Consider the following 12,773-nt stretch of genomic DNA (forward strand, 5'->3'; position numbering starts at 1 on the left):
CGGCGATTTTCAGGAGATGTAATGAAATATTTTTTTAATTTATCTATTCAGTTCATTAAAAATAAGTCAATTTCATCGATGAAATTAACATTTAATAGCTTGAAAATTGCAAGATCTAATAATGCATTTCCGGTGACTGAAAATGTAATACATTCATTTTGTTTTCTTCCTGTAGTTCTGGTTTAGACTTAATCGAAAAAGTCATTCATGAGACAATTCGTTTAAAATAACTATTGAATACGGTTCATAAACCACAAGGCTATGTAAAACTTTACAGTATTCTTGATTTAGTAAATACATTCTTATTTTATAATAAAGCGATGTTTAGAATAGCGATAGCATCAGACAGGTACACAGGTTATGATACACAAACTGCGTGCAGTAAAGCGTGAATATAATCCTATCTGACCAGCACTGACGGTAATATGAAAGTGATTTTGGAAATCGGAGTGTTTATATAAGCTACGCCTGGTGGTCTAGCTCGTTAAAAGGGTGTGAAACTCAGTTGACAGGCGTTTTCCTTCTATTGTATAAAGCGTTTTTTTCTATTCTATTGTATGAAACAAAAAAACCGCCCGGATCCAAAGGCGGAAGATTAACCGCGTCGCGGTTTATAAGGCGTAAACTGTCCCAAACCATTTTATATCGTATAAAACTAATAAATATTGAATTCATTGCTTATAATTTAATTTTTTTACTCTTCATTGTAGATAAAAACGGTCATTTGACCTTTAAAATGACATAAAATTGTACAAAATTCAAACGTAACGTAAGGCGTATTGATACGTTTTTGACGTTAGTCTTACTATGACGTAGGCAACATTCTTTATACGATATAAAACAATATTTTAGCCAATCAGAAAGCGGATTTCAACCAGAATTAAATTATTTGTTTTTCAAACAAAGATACAGTTTATTTTTATTTTAATGCACATGTCATATATATATATATATATATATATACCTGGGGATGTGTGTGTGTGTGTGTGTGTTTGAAAATATTTCATTATTCTATAATAATTATCATATATTATGAATTATATAGTCCGCTTGAGCATTCATTTGTAAATAATTTAACAAATTTGATAATATCTTCGGAAAATTTATTTGATAATCTATTCATCATTTGGCGGTGTTTTGTGTTTAAAGACAAGACGTTTGGAATTGAAGACCAAACTTATTCTTATAGTACTTATGTATTGGCTGATAAGTGTTTTGTACCGAAAAGTACAATGTAAGAATTTACTATTTTTTGTTTACTTTAATTTGAATAAAACGTTCTTTGTAAATTTGTACACAGTTATTATTTGCTATATCAGTCTTGTATCTTTAACATAGGACACGAGTAATAACAAAGTGAATTAGATCGAACTTTGAGATTACGTCAGTCAATAAATTAAGGCTAACACTATGGTATTTTCAATGTTCCTGAGCGACCAATGTTCGTGACTTTCAATGTTTGTGGATACAAAACAAAATTTCTGTGGGGATGTCATTACCTTGGTAGTAAGTTCGGGATAATTTTAATAAATATTAATCAAATACTTGCATATAACGTGCGAGTACCCATTATTGCCGAGTACCCATTATTGCCGATTGTTATAAAAACAGCAAGATTTCCGCTATCTATTCGTAGTTTTCAGTTACAAACCAAAATAAATAAATATTAGAATTTTTTAAGACACTATAAGAGTCCGGAATGAAGAAAATCTACTTCAAACAGTTCGGAACTCACCTGAACAAAGGTAAGCCTATGAAAACGTATCTCAGCTGTGTCCGTGCGATGACACATGCCACTGAATCTTTGACTTGTAATCCACTTTAATGACAGGGCATTTTTTGTTTAGGTCCAAATTCGAAGAATATTTACCTCCGTGTTATGATATTTGACAAAAATACGCAAGATACAATTCCTACAAAACAATATTTAAGAAAGAAAACCGAGCGTCTGCTTGCTTGTAAGACGCCATTTTGTTTGCAACCTGAGGCGGATCAAAGATTTATCCACACGCACCTGCGGTGTAAATCAGAAGCGTTGCTATTAACTTTCACACATATTATTTCTTCTACTGGATACACTAAAACTCATATTTAAAAAGCTTTTAATAAATAAACAATGCATTTCTTTAATTTTCAATCATTCGTCCCAAGACATGTGAAGCACATGTTCGCCCGTTTGTGTGCATGTGGCCGCAGGGACATTGAAAAGAATATTGCTTATAATATGATTGAATCCCGTGTATGATATAATTTTTTTATGTTATATTCTTACATTTTATCTTATATTAATAGATTCTTTTAAGTACAGGTTCACGTAAGAATCAGGCAAACAGTGATAAGTCATATGTTTCATATTGAGATGATAATTTACTTTGAGAACAGTACATATAAGTGTTCTCAAAAAATGATAAAAATTTTAGTGAATCGTGCATAATTGTGAAGCTGTGTTACTAAAAATAGATCCACTCTGTCACAGTTTTTAAACACAATGAAAACACTATGGTATGAAGATCTGACAGGATTTTCAGAAATTCAGTGTCAATTCATTTATTCAAAAATGTTGGTATGAAGAGAAGACAATGCCCTCTTCTTTTTTCTAATGTTAAAGATGTAGTATCCCATTGGTTTCCATGGCAACCACGACAATAATGAGCCATACAGTCTTTAAAATTAGAGAAAAACGATCACTTTTATGTCTCTTTTTAAAAAAAACAGCAAACATATATGACTGTGTATTATAAATAAATGAATCAAGAATATTCTGAAATATTTTTTTACATAATAAAAAGTTTTGAAAAATTAACAGACGGTTTACATAATCTAAGCAATCATGTGGGATTCCTAACAAAATTTTAAAAATCTTTATCATTTTTACATGTATCTAAGAGTAATATTATAATTATATTGCATATTCATAGTTTCATTTTAAAACAAGGATTAGACTTTAATTTCATTGATGTGTAAATGTTATTGTTTTAACCCATTACCTGTGAAAATGTGATCGTACATCATTATTGATCGGGATCGGAATACCAACTATTGTGTTTCAAATTTATACCGAATTTTCTCAGACTTCTAAAAGATACGTTCATAAAGTTATCAAAAGTTTAGTTTTCAACAATATTTAATGATGTATCACAAGTTTTAAAACAATATATAAGTATGTCTGTCAAAAAATAATGGAAGTAGCCAAAGTTAGCAAGTCTTACGATAACTAACAGGGAAAAGGAACATTATTAACTGTCCGACCTGCTGTATATAGTGAGTAATATGTACAACCATTAAAAAACTTATATACAATATTGTTTGTCTCGGTGGTCAATAACACCTGAACCTACATGTACTTTTGAGGAATTCATATTATTTTTACGTAATTTGAAATGAGGTTGTTGGGGATGTTGACTTTAAAAAAAATAACACAATTCTTTTTTTAACAAAGATGTCTGCAGATTTGTTAAATACCATGTACACCATATTAAGCAATTAAAATGAATTTATCTTTTTATGTGGACCCTTAGCCCAGCCTTTCCAATCAAAAATAAATATATTTTATATTGTTATACTTTCATGTTAAATACTGAAATCTGATTGGTTAAGACGCAGTTAATAATATTTACTATTACCCTCAGCGTTAGCAACGCACTTGGCAACGGGTAACATTAAAAAATGTTACATGCGCGAAAATTATGCGCGTACGGTTCACTGTAGAATTCACGTTATTCCTATGTAAAAGTAGTAAAATTTTCTTAAAAATTTTAAAAAAGACATTCAGTATAACAAAATAAATAGTGCCTGTTTGGGAGGATAACAGTTGAAATTGACACCCCTCGAAAACCATTGTCAACCTCCGCTTCGCGTCGGTTGACAATGGTTTTCTCGGGGTGTCAATTTCAACTGTTACCCTCCCAAACAGGCACTATTTATATACTATTACAATGTACAGTAAAACAGGCTCATATCTGATATATAAATTTAGAATATGTTTGTAGACTATATGGGGGGGGGGGGGGGGGTCCTCAGTAAGCATCAATTTATTGTAAGCGTAATTATTGTAACCCTGTATTAGTTTATATAATGTGCATTGGATACAGTTTAATCATTAAGGGCATGCTTTATATTCCAGAATTTAACAAAACATATAAGCATTTTTCACTCCCTTTATATATATAGATATACATTTTTAGATATTTATTCAAATATACTACAAGGTAGTATACTTAATAAAAACAACCATATGTAGAAAACATGTGTGACACCATAACAAGTACTTTATTAAACTGACTTCCAGTCATACATATAATAAACAAGTTGCACATGAATAACTCGATATTCATGACACCATACATGTCAAAATGTATCACACATACTATAGATGGCTATATCAAACATCAACCAATAGATTACATCTTGTTTTTTTTCCCTCAATTTGGACCCTGGAAAGGCTAAAAGTTTACAATTTTTTAAAAAGAAAATCCTAAGTGAACGATTGCACACAAACAAGACATGTTTGTGAAACAACTATGCCCCCTCCTTTGGAAACATCTGAGAAGAAAATGCAAATAATTGGAATTTTTTTTAATTCCAAGGTCAAAAATTGCTCAATCATACCCAAAAAATAACTTTGTCTAGATCTTATTCAGATATATCTGTATACCAAATTTCATTTCAAAATGTGGAACCCCTGCGAAGAAAATGAATGATAACTGTTGGTGGACTGGCCGTCTGACCAACAGACAGACAGAGAGAGAGACGCACAGCAGCAAAGTGATATGCCATACCTTCTTCGAAGGGGGGATAAAAATAGTGCATACATTTATATGAATGTGCAGCAGTTGGGTAAATGCTGTGTATACAAATTTATGCTATTAGAATATTCCTATATACATGTATATGTAGTCCAAAAATGTAGCTACCATCATGGTAATTACATAAATACAAAATATGAATTTCATGAAAATGCATTAATTATAGTGCATATCATGCAGTACATTTCATCAGATGGTTATATTATTTTTACCCGAAGTGTTTTTGCCCCGGTGTGGGCCCTTTAACACTGCACCGTGCACCTACTCTGACAAATTTCCCCCCCTGCATCAAACATTTTCTGGGGAAAACACTGTATGTAGTCCAAATAATGTAGCTACCATCATGGTAATTACATAAATACACATATTAGTAATTAAAGATGAAATCATGATATATCATGATAAGTACAAAGTATTTCACTTGTTATTATATAAATATCATAGCATTCTGAGATTCTTTTTTTATATTAGAAATTCAATTAACTTAATCATTAGTTATTGTTCTGTCTTCCTTGGTTATTAACCATGCAGCTAAATTTGTCTTTCTTAATGCTAATTACACATAATTTTTCTTGAAGTAATGAGATATAAAATTTCTTTATTCTTTCTATACATGTATAATGGACAATCAGTGAGAAAGGGACATACATATATGCACTTATCTTCTACATAAATTAGTTATACATGTACATCTTATTACTGTTATATATATTAACATAGTTTTTTGACATTGAAAAAATTTGAGTGTGAAGTTCAATGTTAGTTATTTCCTCATATACATGTAGTTTGTAAGCTCTTTATCTGTTGGAGTTGTTTAAGGTCCTAACATAATCAATTGTTTTAATTTCTCTGATTGCCCTGGTGCAATCAGATTAAGCACTGGGTCAACACATTCTTCGACTTTTCGCTTGTTGAAACATTCTGTAAGATATATTCTGCCTCATCAGTCCAGTTTGATGTTATGACAGGGTCTGTGATTGTCAAAGTTCTGAGTCCTGAAATAGAAAGATTTAAAAACTAGAAATATTGTTACTTGTCATATGTAATGTAAAACAACATATACATATTAATACACCAGTCATGTCAATAAAGCCTAGATAAAACATCGATTCCTATTCCAGTCTGAAAAGAAAGAATCTGTAGATAGGGAAAGTTGATGGTTGGGTGGATTGGTCTATGGGTGGATTGGTCTATATTAATAAAATTGAAGGTAGGGCCAATTGTGGAACCCTATTAGACACAATTAAATCAATGTAATCTTAGATGAATATTAATCAAAGAAGATTTGAACTTCTGCAATAGGATCTAAACCCATGACCATTTATGATACACTGAATGGTTTGGAATAGGGAAAAACAACAGGGGATACTTGCCAAACCATTACATAAATTAAATAGATCTTCAAATACCAGCAACAAATATAATTGTTAAGGGTGGGGTACGTGTGAATTGACCAATGAATTATAAAAATATGGGATAAGAGATAACCCCCGGGCATTTGCATACCAAAGTAATCGCCACGTCTAATCATGAGCTGTATCAAAGAATTTACATGTACCCGTACATTTAGGGATGGGGATCTCTACTGGAACACAGCGAATTACCAGTATATATTAAGGGGGTGGAAATGACCTAATCATTAAGGTCTTCCGTTGGAAACGGAAGACCTTATTGTTTTTGCTTTGTTTCTTTTCCTCTATTATTATTAAGGTCTTCCGTTTCCAACGGAAGACCTTATTGTTATTGCTTTGATTCTTTTCCTCTATTATTATTATTATTCTTTTTTTTTTCTCCCACGTTTTCTCTAAAATGCTTCAGCCGATTTTCATGAAATTTTCAGATCTTATTCATGACAAAATTTGTAAGAAAATTACACGAGCTTTTTTTGGTTGTAACTTCCGGTACCGAGATAAAAAAGATTTTACGTTTTTGCTTGTTCACGATTTTTCTCAAAAAGTATTTAAGATAGAACCTTCAAATTTTCAGAGATGGTAGAGAGTGAACGGCCGCAGTGCCCTTCGCATATCCGAACATCCGCCGTCACTTCCGGTCGTCACCGGAAGGAAATGAAAAACCTTAATTTTTCAAATTTTTAGATTTGAATTTTATTTATGTTTTTATTCGATAGAGACACTTAAAACATTTCAGAATAAAAAATTCGTGTTAAAATCGATCCAGGCATTCCCGAGATTTTAAGATCAAAAGTTCTGAAGCGAGAGTCCGCGTAGCTCAGTCGTTAGAGTGTTGGACTTGTGCCCAGGCGACCCGGGTTCCATCCCCAAGTGCCGATTATTTTTTCTTCCCTAATTTTGTTTTGTTTGACGATTTTACCTTTAAAATGATGGTTTTTATTGTTTTCCGTTTTATTTTTATCATAAATAAAAATAATAACAGCTTTTTTAGTACAAATATAGAGCTCGTTTTTGTCAGCAGTTCGCATCGCCGCCATCAAAGACATGCCGCCGAAGCGCCCCTGCAGTACGACCGCATTAGAGTTCACTGGGTCGCTTTGCCGGCATCAAAGAAATGCCGCCATCTCAATGACTGTATACACACAACATTTAGCAATGCACCATCGTTATTTTACATGGCTTTAAAAGGAGAACTGATTAGTATTTGTTCACATATATAGATACACGCTTGCATGTATGCATGCGTTTATTGACATACGTTGCTGATATACTGATTCCCTAAACACTACAAAAAACTAGAAAATTTCTCTCTCTCTCTCTCTCTCTCTCTCTCTCTCTCTCTCTCTCTCTCTCTCTCTCTCTCTCTCTCTCTCTCTCTCTCTCTCTCTCTCTCTCTCTCTCTCTAAAGTACATAAGAACTTAGTACAGGTAACATGCAGTAAATTAGATAGAGGCTAAATGTACATTGGCGTCCAAAAATTATACATGTAATTATTTCAAGTTACGGGATAATTTCTATGGATTCAAATAATTTGAAATTCATTGTTTAATGATTGTTTTTTTACTGATTGGAAGTCAACGCTAAAAAGTCATTTTTATTAAAGATGGTGTACTTTTTCCTTTTTTGTGCATGTCTATATACTGATACAAATCTGTTGCCTGTCTGGGATTAAGAAAAACCTCCAAAGTTTATATTTCCGTTTAGTCTGTATGTACGATAGCATGTGAACTACATATGAATGTTAGAACTGTGGAAATTACTGTCAAATTTTTACCGAATAAATTTACGTGTTACTGATTTCGTTATTTCTACATTTATAAAGATTTTATCAATCCTGCTGAAATAAAACAGTCAAACATAATAGTAAACGACACGAAAAAACATTCTCAAAACTGAAATACATGGGTAAAATGCATCAGTCATTGTTTTTGGACTTCCCCTAATTGTTGTTAACCGAATCCGAGATCCACACCTCAAAATTCTATTTTCGATTTATTTAAGACGAAAATCAAGCTCGGGTCTTTTCAACCCCCTCCAGACACAAACACGCATCAATATTTCAAATGACCTCGCACTGTTACCAAACCTGAATAGTCAGACATCTTACACGTTGTTTTTCATCTCATACAAAAACTCAGCTCCTCTCCCGGGCGGAAACGCCCCAAATTCAAAGACAAATTCGGGAATTATTTCCCGTCAAACATGTTTTGAGACACTTGCAAAGGCTGTGTGTTCTTATCTCGCCGGAGCCAAGATTTGTTCTTTCTCTCTATTTCTTTCTCTCCTTTTTTTTTAATTTTCTAACTAAAATATTCAACATAAAAGGGTTGTTGGACTGTAGTTCAAGTTGAAAAACACTCTTCAATTAAGATTTAGACAAAAACAGTCTTCTATTATTAGGGTCTTCCGTCGACCCTTCTATTCTTATTGTTATTAGGGTCTTCCGTTTACAAAGGCAGACCATCTTTTTTTTCTTCGGTTTTTTTTTATTACAGGTCATTAGATCTGTTATTAGGTCAAAAGACTTCTTATTTAATATGAAATATATGGGGCTGGTTCTTTAAATAAGGGATCCAACGGGGTGTATAATCCTTCATCCATCGCACTTTTAGATCACATCTGCATTTCCTGATATGTTTCGTTGATGAAGATAAAAGGCAAGGTCATTTCCTCTTCTAAAAATCGGACGGAAGACCTCCTCGTTGCTCGCAACGAGATCGTGTCTAGTTATTATTATTATTTTTTTTTTCTGTCACGTTTTCTCAAAAACGCTTCAGCCGATTTTCGTGAAACTTTCAGATCTTACTCATGACAAAATTTGTAAGAAAATTACACGAGATTTTTTTGGTCGTCACTTCCGGTACCGAGATATTAAAGATTTTATGTTTTTGCTTGTTCACAATTTTTCTCAAAAAGTATTCAAGAGAGGACTTTCAAATTTTCAGAGAAGGTAGAGAGTGAACGGCCGCAGTGCCCTTCGCATATCCGAACGTCCGCCGTCACTTCCGGTCGTCACCGGAAGGAAATGAAAAACCTTAATTTTTTAATTTTTTGGATTTGAATTTTTTTTAGTTTTTCATTCGATAGAGACGCTCTCAAAACTTCAGAATATGAAATTCGTATTAAAATCAATCCACGCATTCTTGAGATTTTGGACTCCAAAGTTCTGAAGCGAGGGTCCGCGTAGCTCAGTCGTTAGAGTGGTGGACTTGTGCCCAGGCGACCCGGGTTCAGTCCCTGAGTGCCGAATCTTTATTCTCTCTCATTTGTGTTTTGATGAATGGGTTTATCTTTAAAATGATGGATTTGAATATTTTCAGTTTTATTTTTGTCATAAATAAAAAAAGATAGCGGCTTTTTTAGTACAAATATAGAGCTCTTTTCTGTCAGCAGCTCTCTATATTACGACGCTTGTCGCATCGCCGACATCAAAGACATGCCGCCGAAGTGCAGTTCGCCCGCATTAGAGTTCGCTTGGTCGCTTTGCCGGCATCAAAGAAATGCCGCCAACTCAATGACTGTATGCACACAACATTTAGCAATGCACCCAAGTTATTCTACTCGGCTTAAAAAGGAGGACTGCTTAGTATTTAATCCCATATATAGATACACACATGCATGTATACATGCGTTTATTGACAAAGGTTGCTTATATATTGATTTCCTGAACATTATAAAACGCTATGTAATCTCTCTCTCTCTCTCTCTCTCTCTCTCTCTCTCTCTCTCTCTCTCTCTCTCTCAAGTACAAATGTTTTAGCATTTGAATAAGAACTAGTACAGGTAACGTGGAGTAAATTGGAAAGAAGCTAAATGTACATTGGCGTCCAAAAACTATACATATTTTATATCAAGTTACGGGATAATGTCTATGGATTCAAATAATTCGAGTTTCGATTGGCGTGCTTGACATGTACTGTAGAAAAAATTCTAACTCCCGAGCCCCTTACTCAATCCGAATGAAATTTTGTGTAAATGTACCTCGGACCCCATTCTTATTGTCTGCTAAATATGCAGCAGATTGAACAATTAAGAAGAAATTCCTGAGATCAAACGGCGAGTATAGCCTGTACGGGGACTTAAAATTTACACAGTACATGTAAGCTGCCGCGTAATATTTCTGTTGCGTGTATATTTCTTGTTTTCCGTTTAATCTGTATCTACGATAGCGTGTGAACTACTTATGAATGTTAGAACTGTGGAAATTACTGTCATCAAATTTTTACCGAATAAATTTACGTGTTACTGATTTCGTTATTTCTACATTTATAAAGATGTTATCAATCCTGCTGAAATAAAACAGTCAAGCATATTAGTAAACGACACGAAAAAACGTTCTCAACACTGCAATACATGGGTAAAATGCATCAGTCATTGTTTTAGGACTTCCCCTAATTGTTGTTAACCGAATCCGAGATCCACACCTAAAAATTCTATTTTCGATTTATTTAAGACGAAAAATCAAGCTCGGGTCTTTTCACCCCCCCCCCCCCCAGACACAAACACGCATCAATATTTCAAATGACCTCGCACTGTTACCAAACCTGAATAGTCAGACATCTTACACGTTGTTTTTCATCTCATACAAAAACTCAACTCCTCTCCCGGGCGGAAACTCCCAAAATTCAAAGACAAATTCGGGAATTATTTCGCGTCAGCAATGTTTTGAGACACCTGCAAAGGCTGTGTGTTCTAATCTCGCCAGAGCCAAGATTTGTTCTTTCTCTCTATTTCTTTCTCTCCTTTTTGTCTAATTTTCTTACTAAAATGGGAATTATTTCGCGTCAGCAATGTTTTGAGACACCTGCAAAGGCTGTGTGTTCTAATCTCGCCAGAGCCAAGATTTTGTTCTTTCTCTCTATTTCTTTCTCTCCTTTTTGTCTAATTTTCTAGCTAAAATATTCAACATAAAAGGGTGTTTGACTGTAAAACAAGTTGAAAAACACTCTTTAATTAAGATTTAGACAAAAACAGTGTTTTATTATTAGGGTCTTCCGTCTTCAGCGGACGGAAGACCTCCTCGTTGCTCGCAACGAGATCGTGTCTAGTTATTTTAATCTTTGCAATTATTTTATGAAATTATATTATCGGTCAAATATTGTTAAAAAGAAATTTCTAAAAGAGTTAAAGTGTTTTGATTATAATATACATGTACTTTTATCCACATTAATACCGACAGGTGTTCATACCCCCAAGTTTAGTGAGGGAAAAAAACCCACCTTATTTTTACCCCACAATGAAAACAGCTGTGAAAAAAAACTACAATGTGGAACTTTTCATTCAAGATTGACTGGTGTTTTGTTTCAATTGTTGATTGAGGCATGAACATATATTAGTTTCTAATATACATGTAGGGATACATCATTTTTCAATGTATCTGAAAACAAAGGGCAGTGTAAGGCTACTGCAGTACATTTATTCAAATCAAGATATGAATATAAGTTATAACAACGCACCTTTTATAATTAGACTTGTAAATGAACAGATGAAAGCATACATTCGTAAAGTATACAGTTATATTTGAGTGTCCGGATAATTGCCAAAATCAATCGCTTTGATGTTCTAAAAATAGATTCGGGGAAAACCAGTATGATCACCGATACATGTAGTGAAATATGCCAATAAAACAAGAACTTCACTGCAGTTGTTAGTTAACTTATATCACTGTTTGAAAAAGCTTATTTCATTCAACATGTATAGCAATAATATACCTGTATATAATGTGATTCTTTGGGGTATGACTTCCTTCGCTGTCCGCGGCTGGGTTGGCAGGTTGTTTGTCGGCCATCACTAAGTTTTAAACCTTGCAGATGTCTTGTTATGTCTCTGCAACAATTACAAAGGGTCACTGGAGTTGTTTATTCTGGATCGGCTTTATACAGACTTGTGAAACTGTTTGTGTAGTGTCCCGAAACCGTGTAGTCTTCTCGAACTTCCATTTTCGCGCACTAGCGTACGTAGCAACGAGGCGCCATCTAGCGACGATATTGTGAATCAACCAAGAAAGACAACCAGATTTCACTCGAATTTGCTAATTTTAACGGCAATTTAAACTCGAAACTCAAACTTTTCAATACTTTTTAAAATTGGAAATCATTGTGCTGAGTGACTTTCGTAACTATTTATAATCAAATTTTCTCGTAAGGTTTGCTGTTTTTAGTAATTTGATAAAAATATATGCTATTTTACTAAGACTTGCACGGCGTCAAAATTGAGCGCCTTGTCAATATATCGGGCCCGTATTCAAAAACGAAACGGAATATTTCAGAATAATTTGGCATATACATTCTAAACATCCCAGTTTCTAGCTGGGTAAAATTTCGTTTTATTTTGCGTCTTATCACTTATCACAAAATTTCGATATTGCCTGATTCTAACGTGAACCTGTACTTAAAAGTTTGACCTTTTTTATCGATTAATTACTGGAAAATAACGAAAAGATATGAGCGGCAATAATGGGTACTCGAACTTCCGGTATTGGTCAGGGTTTAATTTAAGCCAGAAGTAAGTCGATATTGATGAAAATAAAATAAAAATTGTTCCTCAAATAAAATA

At 33.6% G+C, this 12,773-nt stretch overlaps 1 long non-coding RNA gene across 1 annotated transcript; it reads right to left on the bottom strand.

The window, feature by feature from the left end:
• Positions 1–5,293: 5,293 nt before the first annotated feature.
• LOC117686077 (uncharacterized) lies at positions 5,294–12,175 on the bottom strand. The gene is made up of 2 exons (XR_010710285.1): positions 11,930–12,175; positions 5,294–5,800 (listed from the first exon to the last, which is right to left on the bottom strand). It is a non-coding gene; the product is annotated as an uncharacterized lncRNA (long non-coding RNA).
• Between the last annotated feature and the right edge of the window lie 598 nt (positions 12,176–12,773).

The sequence above is a fragment of the Magallana gigas genome, chromosome 10 (assembly GCF_963853765.1).
Source record: "Magallana gigas chromosome 10, xbMagGiga1.1, whole genome shotgun sequence".
Lineage (NCBI taxonomy): Eukaryota > Metazoa > Mollusca > Bivalvia > Ostreida > Ostreidae > Magallana > Magallana gigas.